At 47.9% G+C, this 21114-nt stretch overlaps 1 protein-coding gene and 1 pseudogene across 4 annotated transcripts in view; one reads left to right on the forward strand and one right to left on the reverse strand.

Moving 5' to 3' along the window:
• SVIL (supervillin) overlaps positions 1-21114 on the reverse strand; it is a 292499-nt gene that overhangs the window by 156740 nt on the left and 114645 nt on the right. For 2 of the 4 annotated variants that reach the window (XM_038755661.1, XM_038755660.1), the window contains exon 1: positions 8464-8624. The exons of 1 other annotated variant lie outside the window; for it this stretch is intronic. The gene's annotated coding sequence lies outside the window, so the exon portion shown is untranslated. Of the gene's footprint in view, positions 1-8463; positions 8625-20753; positions 20836-21114 lie in introns of those variants that run through there. One more of the 4 variants, XM_038755659.1, reaches the window with a different exon arrangement.
• On the forward strand, positions 8826-8925 carry LOC119936455 (annotated as a pseudogene).

A 21114-nucleotide genomic window follows, 5' to 3' on the forward strand; every position in this document is an offset into this window, starting at 1 on the left:
GGATCATCCTGGAGGATAAAAATCAACCACATGCTAAGTTGCGGGACACTCCTCAACCCCAGGAGTTCTCTTCACTGGAGTCAGACAAGTTGCATTGTCTCACTTGGGTTCACGTGCCTTTCCAGCTTCCCACAAACGTATGCCTAATACTGGCTTGAAATCTGATCAATCTTCACTAAAATTCTCTCTGCAGTGTGAAAACCGTATGTTCATCCTAAAATCTCTATGCTAGCCAAGGGTCATTATACTGAAACATTTATACATGGACGAAGACACAACCATGTCTATAAAATAATTCCTATTCCATTGCCTCCCAAGACGGAGGCATTTCTATAAAGAAAAACGCAGAAAGGTGGTAAAAAATGTCTTATGGATTTCTCTAAAGAAGAAGTTTCTCGGGTTTGCCCAGGATGTTGGCATACCTGCAATAGCCTTTGGAAAAATGGGGCTAGTTTATGAAATAGCTTAAACAGGGGACTACCTGTGAACTATTGGATTTTAAAAACCTGAATCGCTGTGGGGGCACTACTCCTTCAGGATACTGAGCCTTGTCATCGGATGGATGACACAATGCCAAGGCACACGGGGTGATTTTTGTGCCTGGGGACGAGGGGACCAATTTGGGGCTTCACCCCCAGACGCACCCATCCCACCGTGCCCTATACCTCTCCAGAAGCGGCGGGGACTGCCTGTAAGCTCCTTGCAGGCAGGGAACATGTCTACCAACTGTTTTTCATCATAATAATAATAATAATAATGGTATTTGTTAAGCGCTTACTATGTGCAAAGCACTGTTCTAAGCACTGGGGAGGATACAAGGTGATCAGGTTGTCCCACAGGGGGGCTCACAGTCTTAATCCCCATTTGACAGATGAGGGAACTGAGGCCCAGAGAAGTTAAGTGACTGGCCCAAGGTCACACCTCTGACAAGGGGCGGAGCCAGGATCTGAACCCATTACCTCTGTCTCCCAAGCCTGAGCTCTTTCCATTGAGCCACGCTGCCTCCCCAAGTCCTTAGAAGAGTGCTCTGCATACACCAAGCGCTCAATCAATATGACTGATTGAGAGCCAGGGCCTGGTTGGACCACCGAATTTGGTCATTCAATCATACTTACTGAGTGCTTACTGTGTGCTGAGCACTGTACTAAGCGCTTGGAAAGTACAATTCGGCAACAGAGACAATCCCTACCCAATAACAGGCTCACAGTCTAGAAGGGGGGAGATAGACACCAAAAACAAAACAAGTAGACAGGCATCAATAGCATAACCCACTCCACTCCTCTGACCCACTACAAGGGTGGGGAGAGAAAGAAACTAGGGCAGGGGCCAATCTCTGGACCCACAGCACCCTCTTTAGGTTCAGGAGTCAGTGGGCTTTATGCTCTTTTTATTGCTTTTACGTACTTTTCCTATTATTATACACTAGACAGAGTAGTTAGGTGGGTACGAAAATCTTTCCAAGTAGATCCTTCAAATATGCAAAAGACCACTGGTATTAATCCAGTTCTCATCGACAGTTTCCATTTTGCAAAACGGAGAGCAACAGTTCTGTTACTTTTAAAGCACCGCTGTGCTCAGACTCTGCCAAAATAAACTGAAACTGAGAAAAATAAAAGTTTTGACTTTGAGAAGTGCTACAGGGAACCATTTCTAATTTGATGCTCCCAACCTTCTATTTAAGAATACCACAGCATACATAAAAAGGCCTATTAATTTGATCCAGATTAATGTTTAATGCACTCAATGTGGGGGTGGGAGAGTTAACCTTGACTAACTTTTGACAAAGGGAACAAAGTTAGAGAAGAGTCCCTACGGATTAGTAAAGTCTGGACTAGGGAGGTGAAAAATGCTCTGAAAGTAGCACTGGGCAGACCAGAAAGGGAGGTGATGGGAGCAGAACGGGGGAGGAGAGAGAAAGAGAAGACCGGCTAAGGCCACAGAGACAAAGAAATGCACAAGCGATCCTGGGAAACTGTTGGCACAACGAATCAGCTGAGGGAAGGAGGAGCTCAAACTCGGCTTCTGAACCAGCCAGAAAGAGGATTATGAAAAGCTTACATGGGGAGAAGCAAGGAAGGAATGATCGGAAAAAGAATTCCACATAGGAGAGCACTGGCTGAAGGGGAAAAGCAATTCCAAGAACAGATAAACAAATAGGAAACAGGCGTGCAGCACGGTCACTTGAAACCGGGAGCTATGGGAAGCGGATAAGCACATTCACACAGATATCAGTGACGTGCAGAGAGCACCACAGCGAAACCAGAAGCACAAAGGGAGCCAGCCCAGAGTCACCAGGAAGGAGGCGGAGGAACAGACCTAAAAAGCCAGGCAAGGGTAATTCAGAGGGGCGCTCAGCAAAAAAAGTCATCTGCCTATTGCCATCCTTGGGGCTTAACAGCACAATTCCAGGTGGTTGAAGGAGATGGCTTATTTCCCGATCTCCATGGACTCCGTGGTTGAAGTGACAGCTTGCCGGGCTCTAATGAGCACGTGCCAGACCTTCCTCCTTACTCCCCAGATAAGTGACAAGAGGTACTAACTTCAAGGATGAACTTCTGCCCAATCAACTTCCATCTGATCACTAAGTGTTCCCCAAAATCCCTTCCGCCCATCTGATGTTCCAAGCTTCCAGGAATAAAGTGCATGATCCCAAGCGAGGCAAATCAGAAATAACCCTTTCACTCATTCTCTAGTATTTACCGGTTGCCTCTTGTGTACAGAGCACTGTACTAAGGGTTTGGGAGAGTATAACAACAAACAAAAGTCCCTGTCCTCCAGGAGCTTACAATACGTTACTTAAAAGTTTTCCAAATATGGTCAGGGAGAGCAGAGCACTTGGTGACCTGAATCCTTCTTTTAGAGGGGACAGAAAGATTGGCCACGAAGTTGGGAGCAGGTATTTGAGGTGCTGAATTGGAGAAACGCCAAATAACCCTAGCCACCTAATAAAAAATTTTAATTTCACGTTCCTGGGTTAATTACACATCTGCAGTTTTTCAGGAGAGCTTCTTCCCCTCTGTAGCTCTGTCTTGCTCTCAATGTTACATTTACCCGCAGTTCAATCCCACCTGGTGGTCCAGATAGTAAAAGGAACACTGAATTTTAGAATAAGATCCTTCCACTTCCAGGCTAAGATGTACTGTGAAGACTGTGGTACATTATTACAGCCAGATCAGCATACCAAAAGCCGCACTGCGATTACAAGAGAAAAATGGCTACGTCCTAACCAGGACCCCAAAACGGCTGAAGAGCCTGGAAAGGAAAACGGCAAGAACGGGACTAATATGGGCAAATAGGACAGCTAACTGGGGATGGCACTTGCCATTTAGCTGCCCCAGGACTTGCGCCAAAGCAGCTCTGTAGCCACAGTTGCCTCGGAACAGCTGGCGGGTCCATCCCTGGAGAAGTTGTAGAACAGCTGGGGAATGTAGTTCGGTTTTGAACAGGCAGCCGTTATGTGATCCAAAATCACACTAACACGTTGATCTGCCGCACGACGGAGGCCGCAGCTGAGCGCAGGCCGGGCGCCTGCTGCCCAGCTGCTCCTTTTCCACACTCCTAGAGCTGAACAAGTGGATAAAAATGATGTTCCCGTTCACAAAACTGAGGGTTTTGGTCTTCACCTTTTAAAGTGGCAACTAGATTGCACCAACGGCTCATCTTCCAGTTGGACTAAAAAGACCATTTTGTTTCCCTAGCACAAAACACACAAACAAACAGCTCGTCTTCCAGCTGGGCCAAAAGGTTCTCTCATTTCCAGACACAAGATGTACATGCTGACGAGGTTTCACTGAACTCGGCTACAGGGTGTGGGGCGGGGGGAAGGAGGTATGACCTCGACCAAGTTTGGCACACACACTCCAATTCTGACAGAGTGAGGGATTTCACTCCACGTTTCGACAGGCTGTGACATCGGAACTGAAGATAGTTCTTGTGACAGCCAAGGCTGTCTGGAGACTGCGCAACGTGTTGTCAGAAGAGACTACTGTTTACATGCCTACCGATCAAATCAGTGGTGTTTGCTGAGCACTTACTCTGAGGAGAGCACTATACCAAACGCTTGGGAGAGTAGGATAGAGTTAGTAAACCCGATTCCTCCTGCCAAGTATAAAAACATATACATACAGGTGGTGAGGACGGGGATGGACCCGAAGCGAGTACCTCAGAGACAGTTTTGTATTTTGTTTTTTAACATGGGGTTTAAGAAAAACACAACTCCTGTGTTATGGGAGAATGGGTACATCACCCAATGACTGCATCTGAATGAACCAAGGAGAGGTTTTTTGCTTTTTACAGAAAAAAAAATGTTAGTTTTGAAGATTCGGTCTCATTAGTCAGCTGTAGTTGAGGGCTTCTGATGATAGAACACTTGTTGAAATTCAGGATAGGAATTTTGAAAAGCATAGGGCCCAAGGGCTGAAACACAGCATCGCCTAGTGGAAAGAGCACAGGACTGGAAGTCACAAGGAGACCTAACTCCATTACTTGCTTCTCTGTGACTTCTCAGTGCCTTGGTTTCCTCCTCCATAAAATGGGGAGTTACCTGCTCCCCTTCCCTCTTACCCTTTGAGGTCTGTGCGGCACAAGGACTGTGTCCGATCCGATTATCTTTCATCTATACCAGCACTAAGCACATAGTAGGATTATCATTCTGATGGGGAAGTCGTTCTTTTTCCCCTGTAAGACTGGGCTTTTGGAGACATGTCACCAGTTTGACTGCCTTTAACCAGAGGCATCTATACTTGCCTCCTCACCAAGCTACCAGTCGGACCCTTGCCCTAAGGCCACCCTGGGAGTCAGTGGGGTGGCAGGACAAAATGAGGGGAGTGCAAAACCCAGAAACACTCTCCAGCGTTCAGGCATCCATACTGACATCAGGATTCCCTGGGAGGGCCCAAGTCTCCAAAGACATGATTTTTGTCTGTGTGGATAAGCCCCGCTAAAGCTGGCTTGTCACTTGATATTAGTGCTCTCCCTTGCGTAGTTGAGGCAAAAAAAGAACATCAGAACTTCCAAACCATATGTCTATCTTGTGGCGATGGTCAAAGAGTAATGCAAAGTGAACATTAAGTGTCTGAAAATACTATTTAGGAGGTCAAACAATAGTGACCTACCTCTTGCATATTCTAAGCTTTGCATTTTTCATCCAAACAGTCAGTTCTCCCCAACACAAGGTTTGGAAAGAACACTGTTGGATATTTAGAGAATGTTCTGAAGGCAGGGAGCTGAGTAGAATGCAACACCATATTAGAAGAAATGCGTGCATGTACGCAGGGCATTGGCCAAGGCCGGCCTAGCAAAATACACCTTTTCCTGAACACCAAGAGTATAACTGCCACATTACCAGAAAATGGACTGCATTTAGAAATTCTTCAATAAGCAAATGCACCTAGAGCATGGGTGCAAATCTTGGGGGAACAGCACAAAAAACAAGCCTTTCTACTGGTGGACCTGATGGAACCTACACTGGGTTATGTGGCAAAAGCCTATTCAATTTGTAAAACCTTTGAGGAAATTAAATGCCATGGAGGTTATTTAGCAGTTAGTAAATGATGACAATCTCGTATAATTTTCTTTGACATAAAGTACTCTCCCTCCTGGATATTCGATCACTCCTTAAACTCACCTCTATACAACCCAGTACCACACAAAAACACAAACACACACACAAAACCTCTATCAGAGAAGGGAAGTCTGTTCAGGTTACACATGTGGATCCTGAGAGGGCAAGAATGATCCCATGCATCACAACAAGATTTTTGGAAAGTCCTCCAGAATAAGAAACTGGAAACGCGGGTTCTAGTTGCATTACTCACACTGTCTTAGCCTGCTGTTGCCTAAGTGTTTCCATATGTCAATCAGACACCCTTCGACCAGGGAAGGCATAAGATAACAGAGATCTGTAAGCCCTGCAGGCCCCTCAGAAAGAAGACTTCAGACAACAATCAATGTATTTGGCAATATGTGCCGAACTTTCCTAAAGGTCCTCAAAGGGGAAGGATGGGAAGGGCCCGGGTTGAGTGTAAAATAAAGAGTTTTGTGAGCAGCTCTACAACTGGATAACCCTGGGGTGGAAAAGGAGGCCCTGATTCCTGATCTCCAGTCAGCTGCTCTCATCACTGGCCCATGTTCTCTCTCAGCTGTGGGCAACAAGCTGGGAACAACCATATATAGCACGATATTGGGACGTTAACAGAGCAGTGGCAAGCACAAACCAAATGATAACTGCCTTTTCTGGTCTCTTTCAGAAACGGAAGGGAAAAGGGAGAGAGACAATTGCGATAAGGTTTTTTTTTTGTTTTGGGTTTTGTTTTGTTTTTTAAAAAAAAGCTTATTTAAACCTGTGCTTTCAAGCCATTTTCTGGCAGGGTAATTGGCTCAACTATGAGAACATTTTGAACAGGGGTAACTGGTATCATTCACGAATTTATTACAAAGCCTTCCTTAATAGGCAGAGGTTTTAAAGGCACAGCTGAGCAGTAAAGGCCCCGCATTCCACAGTTCAATCTCAATTAATATCCTTATAGGATGTGACTTCATTAGCAAGTAAATGAAGCCGGGTTGTCAAGTCCCAAAAGGCACTTTTTTTTTATTCTAAGGTCAGTAAGTTAGCCATAATTAAAAGTCAGCTGCCCAATGCTGGTTTCCATTGGATCTGAACCTATATTCAGGGCCAATTAAACAGAAAAGGCACAGTAGCTAAGTGACAGAAATGGAAATGGTGTGAAATGTAGGCATGGTTGACAGCCTCATAAAGGGAACATGCCCAGAAAAGGTGTAAATTCCAAGTGGTAGTCCAGTCTCCCCTGTGAGCCCCACTTCGGACAGGGACTGTGTCAGACTTGATTATTTTGTGTGTACCCCAGGGCTTAGTACAGTGCTTGGTCCGTAGTAAGCACTTAACAAATGCCACCATTTATCGAATACAGGTTGGGATTTACCTACTACAGTTCCTAACACAGAAAGTCAATTAATGGTTATATTGGGAAATTGTGACAATGTTGCACAAGAATCACGTCCCCCAGCCTCTTCCTGGTCCTTACTGATCAGTGTTTGTTCTAGCTGTCAGACAGGCCCAGAAAGAGACCATGGGGTTTTAGGAAAGAAACGTTAAAATCCTAACCTGAGGCTGATCCGTACGTTACACACATGACTGCCTCCAGTTACTCATTCATTCATTCAATCGTACTTATTGAGCACTTCCTGTGCGCAGAGCACTGTACTAAGCGCTTGGGAAGTACAAGTAGGCAACATATAGGGATGGTTCCTACCTAATAACGGGCTCACAGTCTAGAAAGGGGAGACAGACAACAAAACACGTAGCCAGGTGTCAAGTCATCAGAACAAACAGAATTAAAGCTAAAGGCCCATCATGAACAAAATAAAAAGAATAGTAAATATGTACAAGTAAAATAAATAGTGATACATCTGTACAAACATATATACAGAGCCGCCCGGTGTCCTACACCTGCAACCATGTGATTCCTTCAGACAACAAATTCAGCCAGATTTACGGCTCCAAAACTTGTGACAGAAAAGATAGGACCCCCCCCCCCACCCGCCCCTTCCCCTTCTGGCTCCCCGGCTACCATGGGGCACCCTTGGCTTGGAGTCAGGGAAGGGAAAAAGGGAGGGGGAGAGATTAGGAGAACCGCAAAATAAACGAGGCAGAAAATGAATTCCATCTGTTGATCTTTCCGTGTGAACGTTTCACCCAGGGCCATCGGTCGATGGCAAGCTTCCTCTCTTTCCTCCGTTCAGTCTTTCAATCAGATTAAAGAGCCTGAGCCCAGAATGGCTTCAGACTGTCCTCCCGATTCCAGTGGCCGTACAGTATGTGAAAGCCGGCTCCTCGGAAGTAACAAGTGACAGGCTCTCTCTCTCCCCTCCTTTCTTCCCCGGCAAGTTCTGCGACCTTCAACTGTCGGACTCCCGGGGAGCTGCTGTTCCCCATAACAGGGCCACTGGAGAGGCCACCTGAGCCAGACCCTTGATCCATTCTTCACAAGCAGCAAGCAGCTGCTGCCTCGACTACAACTTCGACCACCTCCACCCGCTTACACAAGTGGCTTTTCTAGCTTGGCTTCCCGAAGGGAGAGGAGAGGGAGGAGGATTTACCTCCACGCTTTTCTGAGACCTTCCCGAGAAGAATCAGGCCAGCAGCCCTTACTGAGTTTTCATTTAGGAAAACAAAAGAGTTTGAGGTTGCAGGGTCCGGACCTGAGTCCACCCCCTTCTGTGGGGCACAACAACACTTGTGTCAATCGGTGGCATTTATTGAGCCCCTTCTGGGGGAAAGAGCACTAAACGAAGGGCTTGGGAGAGTACAGGAGAGCTAGATCTGATCTCTGCCCTCTAGGAGCTCACTGTCTTGGGGTCTGAGAAGTCTGGAGGCTACGAAGTGAAACAAGGAAGGGGGTAGAGGAGGAGAGGAGCCACCCCAGGGCCCCGGTTGGTACTCACCCACGCTGACCAAGACTCGACTTTCAGGGCCCCCTGAGCTGTCAATCCCTGCCCTCCTGAACGCAGATGGCTCAGAACAGCTGCTCGGGTTGGAGCCCGTGTCCGGCAACATCTAAAGAGGAAACTGATCGTTTCCCAACGCTGTCCTCACACCCCCACACACCCACACTCTTCCTCCTCCTCTGTCTCCGCCCACGGTAGTCGGCCGGTTGCAAAACTCGGAAGGAAACCCTGCCCCACTTGGCCGGGCACCGGCCTGGGCACGCCCCGGGCCAAGCCCAGCCCCGGGGTCCGGGCTGCGGGCAGCGGGCACGGCCGGCTGCCGTACGGGGCCCGGACCTGTCCGGACGCCTTGGGCTCCAGGGTCTAAAGGCACATATATTAAAATTAGAACGATACAGGGATTGGCATGGCCCCTGCGCAAGGATGACACGCAAATTCAAAGCCCTACTGAGAGCTCACCTCCTCCAGGAGGCCTTCCCAGACTGAGCCCCCTTTTTTCTCTCTTCCTTCCCCTCCCCACAGCACCTGTATATATATATTTGTCCAGATTTATTACTCTATTTTACTTGTACGTATTTACTATTCTATTTTGTTCTGACGATTTTGACACCTGTCTCCATGCTTTGTTTCCTGTCTCCCCCTTCTAGACTGTGAGCCCGTTGTTGGGTAGGGACCGTCTCTCTCTGTTGCCGACTTGGACTTCCCAAGCACTTAGTCCAGGATCTGCACACAGTAAGCGCTCACTAAGTACGAATGGATGAATGGATTCATTCATTCATTCATTCAATCGTATGTATTGAGCACTTACTGTGTGCGGAGCACTGTACTAAGCGCTTAAGAAGATGTTGCCGACTTGGACTTAGTCCAGGCTCTGCACACAGTAAGCGCTCACTAAATACGAATGGATGGATTCATTCATTCATTCATATGTACTGAGCGCTTAAGAAGATGTTGCCGACTTGGACTTCCAGGCTCTGCCCACAGTAAGTGCTCACTAAATAGGAATGGATGTATTCATTCATTCAATCGTATGTACTGAGTGCTTACTGTGTGCAGAGCACTGTACGAAGCGCTTAAGATGTTGCTGACTTGGACTTAGTCCAGGATCTGCACACAGTAAGTGCTCAATAAATACGAGTGGATGGATTCATGCATTCATTCATTCAATCATTCATTCAATCGTATTTATTGAGCGCTTACTGTGTGCAGAGCACTGTACTAAGAGCTTGGGAAGTACAAGTTGGCAACATATCGAGACGGTCCCTACCCAACAGTGGGATCACAGTCTAGAGGGGGGAGACAGAGAACAAAACCAAACATATTAACAAAATAAAATAAATAGAATAGACATGTACAAATAAAATAGAGTAACAAATACGTACGAACATATGTACGTAGATACAGGTGCTGTGGGGAGGGGAAGCACTTAAGAAGATGTTGCCAGCTTGGACTTAGTCCAGGCTCTGCACACAGTAAGCACTCACTAAATACGAAGGGATGGATTCATTCATTCATTCATATGTACTGAGCGCTTAAGAAGATGTTGCCGGCTTGGACTTAGTCCAGGATCCACACACAGTAAGCGCTCACTAAATATGAATGGATGGATTCATTCATTCATTCATATGTACTGAGCGCTTCAGAAGATGTTGCTGACTTGAACTTAGTCCAGGATCTGCACAGACTAAGCGCTCACTAAATACGAATGGATGGATTCATTCATTCATTCATTCATATGTACTGAGCGCTTCAGAAGATGTTGCCGACTTGAACTTAGTCCAGGATCTGCACACAGTAAGCACTCACTAAATACGAAGGGATGGATTCATTCATTCATTCATATGTACTGAGCGCTTCAGAAGATGTTGCCGACTTGGACTTAGTCCAGGATCTGCACAGAGTAAGTGCTCACTAAATATGAAGGGATGGATTCATTCATTCATTCATACGTACTGACCGCTTCAGAAGATGTTGCCGACTTGGACTTAGTCCAGGATCGGCAGAGAGTAAGCGCTCACTAAATACGAAGGGATGGATTCATTCATTCATTCATATGTACTGAGTGCTTCAGAAGATGTTGCCAACTTGGACTTAGTCCAGGATCCGCAGAGTAAGCGCTCACTAAATACGAATGGATGGATTCATTCAAATGTACTGAGCGCTTCAGAAGATGTTGCAGACTAGGACTTAGTCCAGGCTCTGCACACAGTAAGCGCTCATTAAATACTGAATGGATGGATTCATTCATTCATTCATTCATTCAATCGTATGCACTAAGCGCTTCAGAAGATGTTATCGACTTGGACTTAGTCCAGGATCTGCACAGAGTAAGCGCTCACTAAATACGAATGGATTCATTCATATGTACTGAGCGCCTAAGAAGATGTTGCCGACTTGGACTTAGTCCAGGATCCGCACAGAGTAAGCGCTCACTAAATACAAAGGGATGGATTCATTCATTCATTCATATGTACTGAGTGCTTCAGAAGATGTTACCGACTTGGACTTAGTCCAGGATCCGCACACAGTAAGCGCTCACTAAATACGAATGGATGGATTCATTCATATGTACTGAGCGCTTCAGAAGATGTTGCCGACTTGGACTTAGTCCAGGCTCTAGAACACAGTAAGTGCTCACTAAATACTGAATGGATGGATTCATTCATTCATTCATTCACTCATTCATATGTACTGAGCGCTTAAGAAGATGTTGCCGACTTGGACTTGGTCCAGGATCCGCACAGAGTAAGCGCTCACTAAATAGGAAGGGATGGATTTATTCATTCACTCATTCATACGTACTGAGCCCTTAAGAAGATGTTGCAGACTTGGTCCAGGATCCGCACAGAGTAGGCGCTCACTAAATAGGAATGGATGGATTCATTCATTCACTCATTCATACGTACTGAGCGCTTCAGAAGATGTTGCAGACTTGGACTTGGTCCAGGGTCCTCACAGAGTAAGCGCTCACTAAATAGGAAGGGATGGATTCATTCATTCATTCATTCACTCATTCATACGCACTGAGCGCTTAAGAGGATGTTGCCGACTTGGACTTGGTCCAGGATCCGCACAGAGTAGGCGCTCACTAAATAGGAAGGGATGGATTCATTCATTCACTCATTCATACGTACTGAGCCCTTAAGAAGATGTTGCCGACTTGGACTTGGTCCAGGATCCGCACAGAGTAGGCTTTCACTAAATAGGAAGGGATGGATTCATTCATTCATTCATTCACATGTACTGAGCGCTTCAGAAGATGTTGCCGACTTGGACTTGGTCCAGGATCCGCACAGAGTAAGCGCTCACTAAATAGGAAGGGATGGATTCATTCATTCACTCATTCATACGTACTGAGCCCTTAAGAAGATGTTGCAGACTTGGTCCAGGATCCGCACAGAGTAAGCGCTCACTAAATAGGAAGGGATGGATCCATTCATTCATTCATTCACTCATTCATACGTACCGAGCGCTTCAGAAGATGTTGCAGACTTGGTCCAGGGTCCGCACAGAGTAAGCGCTCACTAAATACGAAGGGATGGATTCATTCATTCATTCACTCATTCATATGTACTGAGTGCTTCAGAAGATGTTGCCGACTTGGACTTGGTCCAGGGTCCGCACAGAGTAAGCGCTCACTAAATAGGAAGGGATGGATTCATTCATTCATTCACTCATTCATATGTACTGAGCGCTTCAGAAGATGTTGCAGACTTGGTCCAGGGTCCGCACAGAGTAGGCGCTCACTAAATAGGAAGGGATGGATTCATTCATTCACTCATTCATACGCACTGAGCGCTTAAGAGGATGTTGCCGACTTGGACTTGGTCCAGGGTCCTCACAGAGTAGGTGCTCACTAAATAGGAAGGGATGGATCCATTCATTCATTCATTCACTCATTCATACGTACTGAGCGCTTCAGGAGATGTTGCCGACTTGGACTTGGTCCAGGATCCGCACAGAGTAGGCGCTCACTAAATAGGAAGGGATGGATTCATTCATTCACTCATTCATACGTACTGAGCCCTTAAGAAGATGTTGCAGACTTGGTCCAGGGTCTGCACAGAGTAAGCGCTCACTAAATAGGAAGGGATTCATTCATTCATTCATTCACTCATTCATACGTACTGAGCGCTTAAGAGGATGTTGCTGACTTGGACTTGGTCCAGGATCCGCACAGAGTAGGCGCTCACTAAATAGGAAGGGATGGATCCATTCATTCATTCATCCACTCATTCATACGTACTGAGCGCTTCAGAAGATGTTGCCGACTTGGACGTGGTCCAGGATCCGCACAGAGTAAGCACTCACTAAATAGGAAGGGATGGATCCATTCATTCATTCATTCACTCATTCATACGTACCGAGCGCTTCAGAAGATGTTGCCGACTTGGACGTGGTCCAGGATCCGCACAGAGTAAGCGCTCACTAAATAGGAAGGGATGGATTCATTCATTCATTCACTCATTCATATGTACTGAGCGCTTCAGAAGATGTTGCCGACTTGGTCCAGGATCCGCACAGAGTAAGCGCTCACTAAATAGGAAGGGATGGATTCATTCATTCACTCATTCATACGTACTGAGCCCTTAAGAAGATGTTGCAGACTTGGTCCAGGATCCGCACAGAGTAGGCGCTCACTAAATAGGAAGGGATGGATTCATTCATTCACTCATTCATACGTACTGAGCGCTTCAGAAGATGTTGCAGACTTGGACTTGGTCCAGGGTCCTCACAGAGTAAGCGCTCACTAAATAGGAAGGGATGGATTCATTCATTCATTCATTCACTCATTCATACGCACTGAGCGCTTAAGAGGATGTTGCCGACTTGGACTTGGTCCAGGATCCGCACAGAGTAGGCGCTCACTAAATAGGAAGGGATGGATTCATTCATTCACTCATTCATACGTACTGAGCCCTTAAGAAGATGTTGCCGACTTGGACTTGGTCCAGGATCCGCACAGAGTAGGCTTTCACTAAATAGGAAGGGATGGATTCATTCATTCATTCATTCACATGTACTGAGCACTTCAGAAGATGTTGCCGACTTGGACTTGGTCCAGGATCCGCACAGAGTAAGCGCTCACTAAATAGGAAGGGATGGATTCATTCATTCACTCATTCATACGTACTGAGCCCTTAAGAAGATGTTGCAGACTTGGTCCAGGATCCGCACAGAGTAAGCGCTCACTAAATAGGAAGGGATGGATCCATTCATTCATTCATTCACTCATTCATACGTACCGAGCGCTTCAGAAGATGTTGCAGACTTGGTCCAGGGTCCGCACAGAGTAAGCGCTCACTAAATACGAAGGGATGGATTCATTCATTCATTCACTCATTCATACGTACTGAGCGCTTAAGAAGATGTTGCAGACTTGGACTTGGTCCAGGGTCCGCACAGAGTAAGCGCTCACTAAATAGGAAGGGATGGATTCATTCATTCATTCACTCATTCATATGTACTGAGCCCTTAAGAAGATGTTGCAGACTTGGTCCAGGGTCTGCACAGAGTAAGCGCTCACTAAATAGGAAGGGATGGATTCATTCATTCATTCATTCACTCATTCATACGTACCGAGCGCTTCAGAAGATGTTGCCGACTTGGACTTGGTCCAGGGTCCGCACAGAGTAAGCGCTCACTAAATAGGAAGGGATGGATTCATTCATTCATATGTACTGAGCGCTTAAGAAGATGTTGCAGACTTGGACTTGGTCCAGGGTCCGCACAGAGTAAGCGCTCACTAAATAGGAAGGGATGGATTCATTCATTCACTCATTCATATGTACTGAGCGCTTAAGAAGATGTTGCAGACTTGGTCCAGGGTCCGCACAGAGTAAGCGCTCACTAAATAGGAAGGGATGGATTCATTCATTCATTCATTCACTCATTCATACGTACTGAGCGCTTCAGAAGATGTTGCCGACTTGGACGTGGTCCAGGGTCCGCACAGAGTAGGCGCTCACTAAATAGGAAGGGATGGATTCATTTATTCATTCATTCACTCATTCATACATACTGAGCGCTTAAGAAGATGTTGCCGACTTGGACTTGGTCCAGGGTCCGCACAGAGTAAGCGCTCACTAAATAGGAAGGGATGGATTCATTCATTCATTCACTCACTCACTCATATGTACTGAGCCCTTAAGAAGATGTTGCAGACTTGGTCCGGGGTCTGCACAGAGTAAGCGCTCACTAAATAGGAAGGGATGGATCCATTCATTCATTCATTCACTCATTCATACGTACTGAGCGCTTCAGAAGATGTTGCCGACTTGGACGTGGTCCAGGGTCCGCACAGAGTAGGCGCTCACTAAATAGGAAGGGATGGATTCATTTATTCATTCATTCACTCATTCATACATACTGAGCGCTTAAGAAGATGTTGCCGACTTGGACTTGGTCCAGGGTCCGCACAGAGTAAGCGCTCACTAAATAGGAAGGGATGGATTCATTCATTCATTCACTCATTCATATGTACTGAGCGCTTAAGAAGATGTTGCAGACTTGGTCCAGGGTCCGCACAGAGTAGGCGCTCACTAAATAGGAAGGGATGGATTCATTCATTCACTCATTCATACGCACTGAGCGCTTAAGAGGATGTTGCCGACTTGGACTTGGTCCAGGGTCCTCACAGAGTAGGTGCTCACTAAATAGGAAGGGATGGATCCATTCATTCATTCATTCACTCATTCATACGTACTGAGTGCTTCAGAAGATGTTGCCGACTTGGACTTGGTCCAGGGTCCGCACAGAGTAAGCGCTCACTAAATAGGAAGGGATGGATTCATTCATTCACTCATTCATACGTACTGAGCGCTTCAGAAGATGTTGCCGACTTGGTCCAGGATCCGCACAGAGTAAGCGCTCACTAAATAGGAAGGGATGGATCCATTCATTCATTCATTCACTCATTCATACGTACCGAGCGCTTCAGAAGATGTTGCCGACTTGGACGTGGTCCAGGATCCGCACAGAGTAGGCGCTCACTAAATAGGACAGGACGGATGGATGAATGAATGAATGAATGCCCGGTCCGGTCCCGAATCCCGATCCCGATCCGGTCCGGTCTTTGCGGGCCCCGGCCTAGCGCGAGAGCGCGCGCGCGCCCCCTGCCGGCCGCGGCGTTGGGGGTCGCAGGCCCCCCCCCCCCCCCGCGACCCAAAGGTGGCCCGCACGGTGACCTCCCCGCGCTGCGGCCCGCTCGCCCCCGAACCGGCCCGAACCGGCCCGAACCGGCCCCCGCCGACAGAGGGGTCGCTCAGCCGGTTCCCGGGGCGACGGGTGGCGATTACCTGTTCCCCTTCGCCCCCCCGCCGCCGTCCCGGGCCCCGCCGCCGGCCCCAGCCGCTTGTGGCTCGGAGCGGAGCCGGCTCGGACGGGGGGTTTCCGGGCAGAGAGGCGGGGCTGGCCCTTATCACCTGGGAGGATCCGCCCCCTCCCCTCCCATTCCCTCCCTTCCCCGCTCCCAAACTCCGCGGGAAGCTCCCAGTTTCCCGGGAAGTCCTCCTGGGCAAAGAAAGCCCGCTGGCACGAGCGGGGGGTGCTTTGTTGTCAGCCTCCTCCCATCCTCCTCTCCCACCTCCCACCCATATGTGATGCCAATTTGCACTTCCCAAGCGCTTAGTACAGTGCTCTGCACATAGTAAGCGCTCAATAAATACGATTGATTGATCGATTGATTGATCCTCCTCTCCCACCTCCCATCCTCCTGTCCCTCCCCACGCCAATCCAGACTTCACGCCGCTGCCCGGATTGTCTTGGTCCGGAAACGCTCCGGCCCTGTTACTCCCCCCCTCAAAAATCTCCGGGGGCTACCAATCAGTCCTCATCGTCAGTCGTATTTAGTGAGCGCTTACTGTGCGCAGAGCGCTGTACTAAGCGCTTGGGAAGTACGAATTGGCAACACAGACAGTCCCTACCCAACAGTGGGCTCACAGTCTAAAAGGGGGGAGACAAAACCAGACTAACAAAATAAAATAGACTAGATATGTACAAGTAAAATAAATAAATAAATAGAGTAATATGTAGAAGCATACATGCATATAGACAGGTGCTGTGGGGAAGGCAAGGAGGTAAGATGGGGGGATGGAGAGGGGGACGAGGGGGAGAGGAAGGAAGGGGCTCAGTCTGGGAAGGCCTCCTGGAGGCCAATCAATCTGGGCATCAGGCAGAAACTCCTCACCGTGGGCTTCAAGGCTGTCCATCCCCTCGCCCCCTCCTACCTCACCTCCCTTCTCTCCTTCTCCAGCGCAGCCCGCACCCTCCGCTGCTAATCTCCTCCCCGGGCCTCGTTCTCGCCTGTCCCGCCGTCGACCCCCGGGCCTGGAATGCCCTCCCTCTGCCCACCTTCGCCAAGCTAGCCCTCTTCCTCCCTTCAAGGCCCACTGAGAGCTCACCTCCTCCAGGAGGCCTTCCCAGACTGAGCCCCTTCCTTCCTCTCCCCCTCTCCATCCCCCCATCTTACCTGCTTCCCTTCCCCACAGCACCTGTATATATGTCTGTACATATTTATTACTCTACTTATTTTACTGGTACCTATCTATTCTATTTATTTTATTTTGTTAGTATGTTTGGTTTTGTTCTCTGTCTCCCCCTTCTAGACTGTGAGCCCACTGTTGGGTAGGAACTGTCTCTATATGTTCCCCCCTTCTCCATCCCCCCCATCTTACCTCCTTCCCTTCCCCACAGCACCTGTATATATGTATATATGTTTGTACATATTTATTACTCTACTTATTTATTTTACTTGTACCTATCTATTCTATTTATTTTATTCTGTCAGTATGTTTGGTTTTGTTCTGTCTCCCCCTTCTAGACTGTGAGCCCACTGTTGAGTAGGGACTGTCTCTATATGTTGCCAGCTTGTACTTCCCAAGCGCTTAGTACAGTGCTCTGCACACAGTAAGTGCTCAATAAATACGATTGATTGATTGGTACATATTTATTACTCTATTTATTTTACTTGTACCTATCTATTCTATTTATGTTATTTTGTTAGTATGTTTGGTTTTGTTCTCTGTCTCCCCCTTCTAGACTGTGAGCCCACTGTTGGGTAGGGACTGTCTCTCTGTTGCCAGCTTGTACTTCCCAAGCGCTTAGTACAGTGCTCTGCACACAGTAAGCACTCAATAAATACGACTGATTGGTACATATTTATTACTCTATTTATTTATTTTATTTGTACCTATCTATTCTATTTATTTTATTTTGTTAGTACGTTTGGTTTTGTTCTCTGTGTCTCCCTTCTAGACTGTGAGTCCACTGTTGGGTAGGGACTGTCCCTATATGTCCCCCCTCCTCCCCCTCTCCACCCCCCCATCTTACCTCCTTCCCTTCCCCACAGCACCTGTATATATGTATATAAGTTTGTACATATTCATTACTCTATTTTACTTGTACCTATCTATTCTATTTATTCTATTTTGTTAGTATGTTTGGTTTTGTTCTCCGTCTCCCCCTTCTAGACTGTGAGCCCGCTGTTGGGTAGGGACTGTCTCCATATGTTGCCAGCTTGTACTTCCCAAGCGCTTAGTACAGTGCTCTGCACACAGCAAGCGCTCAATAAATATGATTGATTGATTGATTATTTTGTTAGTATGTTTGGTTTTGTTCTCTGTCTCCCCCTTCTAGACTGTGAGCCCACTGTTGGGTAGGGACTGTCACTATATGTTGCCAGCTTGTACTTCCCAAGCGCTTAGTACAGCGCTCTGCACACAGTAAGCGCTCAATAAATACGATTGATATGTTGCCAACTTGTACTTCCCAAGCCCTTAGTGCAGCGCTCCGCACCCAGTAAACGCTCAATAAATACGACTGATTGATATGTTGCCAACTTGGACTTCCCAAGCGCTTAGTACAGTGCTCTGCACACGGTAAGCGCTCAATAAATACGATTGATTGATGTTGCCAACTTGTACTTCCCAAGCGCTTAGTACAGCGCTCTGCACACAGTAAGCGCTCAATAAATATGATTGATTGATATGTTGCCAACTTGTACTTCCCAAGCGCTTAGTACAGCGCTCCGCAACCAGTAAGCGCTCAATAAATACGATTGACTGACATGTTGCCAACTTGTACTACCCAAGCGCTTAGCACAGCGCTCCGCACCCAGTAAGCGCTCAATAAATACGATTGACTGATATGTTGCCAACCTGTACTTCCCAAGCGCTTAGCACAGCGCTCCGCGCCCAGCAAGCGCTCAATAAATACGATCAACTGATTGATTGATACGTTGCCAACTTGTACTTCCCAAGCGCTTAGTACAGCGCTCCGCACCCAGTAAGCGCTCAATAAATACGACTGACTGATGATTGATACGTTGCCAACTTGTACTTCCCAAGCGCTTAGCACAGCGCTCCGCACCCAGTAAGCGCTCAATAAATACGATTGACTGATTGATTGACATGTTGCCAACTTGTACTTCCCAAGCGCTTAGCACAGCGCTCCGCACCCAGTAAGCGCTCAATAAATACGATTGACTGATTGATTGACATGTTGCCAACTTGTCCTTCCCAAGCGCTTAGTACAGCGCTCCGCACCCAGTAAGCGCTCAATACGATTGACTGATTGATTGACACGTTGCCAACTTGTACTTCCCAAGCGCTTAGTACAGCGCTCCGCACCCAGTAAGCGCTCAATAAATACGACTGACTGATTGATACGTTGCCAACTTGTACTTCCCAAGCGCTCAGTACAGCGCTCCGCACACAGTAAGCGCTCAATAAATACGATTGACTGATATGTTGCCAACTTGTACTTCCCAAGCGCTTAGTACAGCGCTCCGCACCCAGTAAGCGCTCAATAAATACGATTGACTGATTGATTGACATGTTGCCAACTTGTACTTCCCAAGCACTTAGTACAGCGCTCCGCACCCAGTAAGCGCTCAATAAATACGATTGACTGATTGATTGACATGTTGCCAACTTGTACTTCCCAAGCACTTAGTACAGCGCTCCGCACCCAATAAGCGCTCAATAAATACGATTGACTGATTGATATGTTGCCAACTTGTACTTCCCAAGCGCTTAGTACAGCGCTCCGCACCCAGTAAGCGCTCAATAAATACGATCGACTGATTGACATGTTGCCAACTTGTACTTCCCAAGCGCTCAGTACAGCGCTCCGCACCCAGTAAGCGCTCAATAAATACGACTGACTGATTGATACGTTGCCAACTTGTACTTCCCAAGCGCTTAGCACAGCGCTCCGCACCCAGTAAGCGCTCAATAAATACGACTGACTGATTGATATGCTGCCAACCTGTACTTCCCAAGCGCTTAGCACAGCGCTCCGCGCCCAGTAAGCGCTCAATAAATACGATCAATTGATTGATTGATATGTTGCCAACTTGTTGCCAGCAAGTTGAAACCCCCCCGCCGACCCGGCTCCGGCCCTCGCCACGCGCGGCTGTGCCCGCCGCTTGTTGCCACCAAGTACTCCCCAAGCGCTTAGTACAGCACACAGTAAGCGCTCAATAAATACAACTGATTGATTGATTGGTATGTTGCCAACTTGTACTTCCCAAGCCCTTAGTGCAGCGCTCCGCACCCAGTAAGCGCTCAATAAATACGACTGATTGATTGATATGTTGCCAACTTGGACTTCCCAAGCGCTTAGTACAGTGCTCTGCACACAGTAAGCGCTCAATAAATACGATTGACTGATATGTTGCCAACTTGGACTTCCCAAGCGCTTAGTACAGTGCTCTGCACACGGTAAGCGCTCAATAAATACGATTGATTGATGTTGCCAACTTGTACTTCCCAAGCGCTTAGCACAGCGCTCCGCACCCAGTAAGCGCTCAATAAATACGACTGACTGATTGATACGTTGCCAACTTGTCCTTCCCAAGCGCTTAGCACAGCGCTCCGCACCCAGTAAGCGCTCAATAAATACGACTGACTGATTGATACGTTGCCAACTTGTCCTTCCCAAGCGCTTAGCACAGCGCTCCGCGCCCAGTAAGCGCTCAATAAATACGATTGACTGATTGATATGTTGCCAACCTGTCCTTCCCAAGCGCTTCGCACAGCGCTCCGCGCCCAGCAAGCGCTCAATAAATACGATCGACTGATTGATTGATATGTTGCCAACAAGTTGAAACCCCCCCACCGACCCGGCTCCGGCCCTCGCCACGCGCGGCTGTGCCCGCCGCTTGTTGCCACCAAGGACTCCCCGAGCGCTTAGTACAGCACACAGTAAGCGCTCGATCGATCCGATTGATTGATCGATTGATTGATTGGGGGGCGCGCACGCCCTACCCGCGCCCCAAGCCTTACCTCCGGAGCCCCACCTGCCCCGGACGGAGGCCTAACGTGGGCGCCCCCGGGGAGGTGGGGGGGAAGGAAGGAAGGAAGAGGAACCGGCTTTCTTTTCTTTTTTTTTTTTCTTTTTTTTTCTTTTTTTTTTCTTTTTTTTCTTTTTTTTTTCCTTTTTTCCTTTTTCCCCCCCTCTGGGGATGGGCAGAGGGGGGCTCGGGCCGCCCCCAGGTGCCCAGGTCGCCGCCGGGCCCTTGGGCGAGTCCTGAGCCCCGGGCGAGCGCGCAGAGCGGCTCTGTCCGCGTGCCCGGGCGGCCCCGCGCGCCCCCGCGCCCTCCCCGCGCGCCCCCGCGCCCTCCCCGCGCGCGCCCCCGCCCCCGCG

Source organism: Tachyglossus aculeatus, chromosome 13, assembly GCF_015852505.1.
Source record: "Tachyglossus aculeatus isolate mTacAcu1 chromosome 13, mTacAcu1.pri, whole genome shotgun sequence".
NCBI lineage: Eukaryota > Metazoa > Chordata > Mammalia > Monotremata > Tachyglossidae > Tachyglossus > Tachyglossus aculeatus.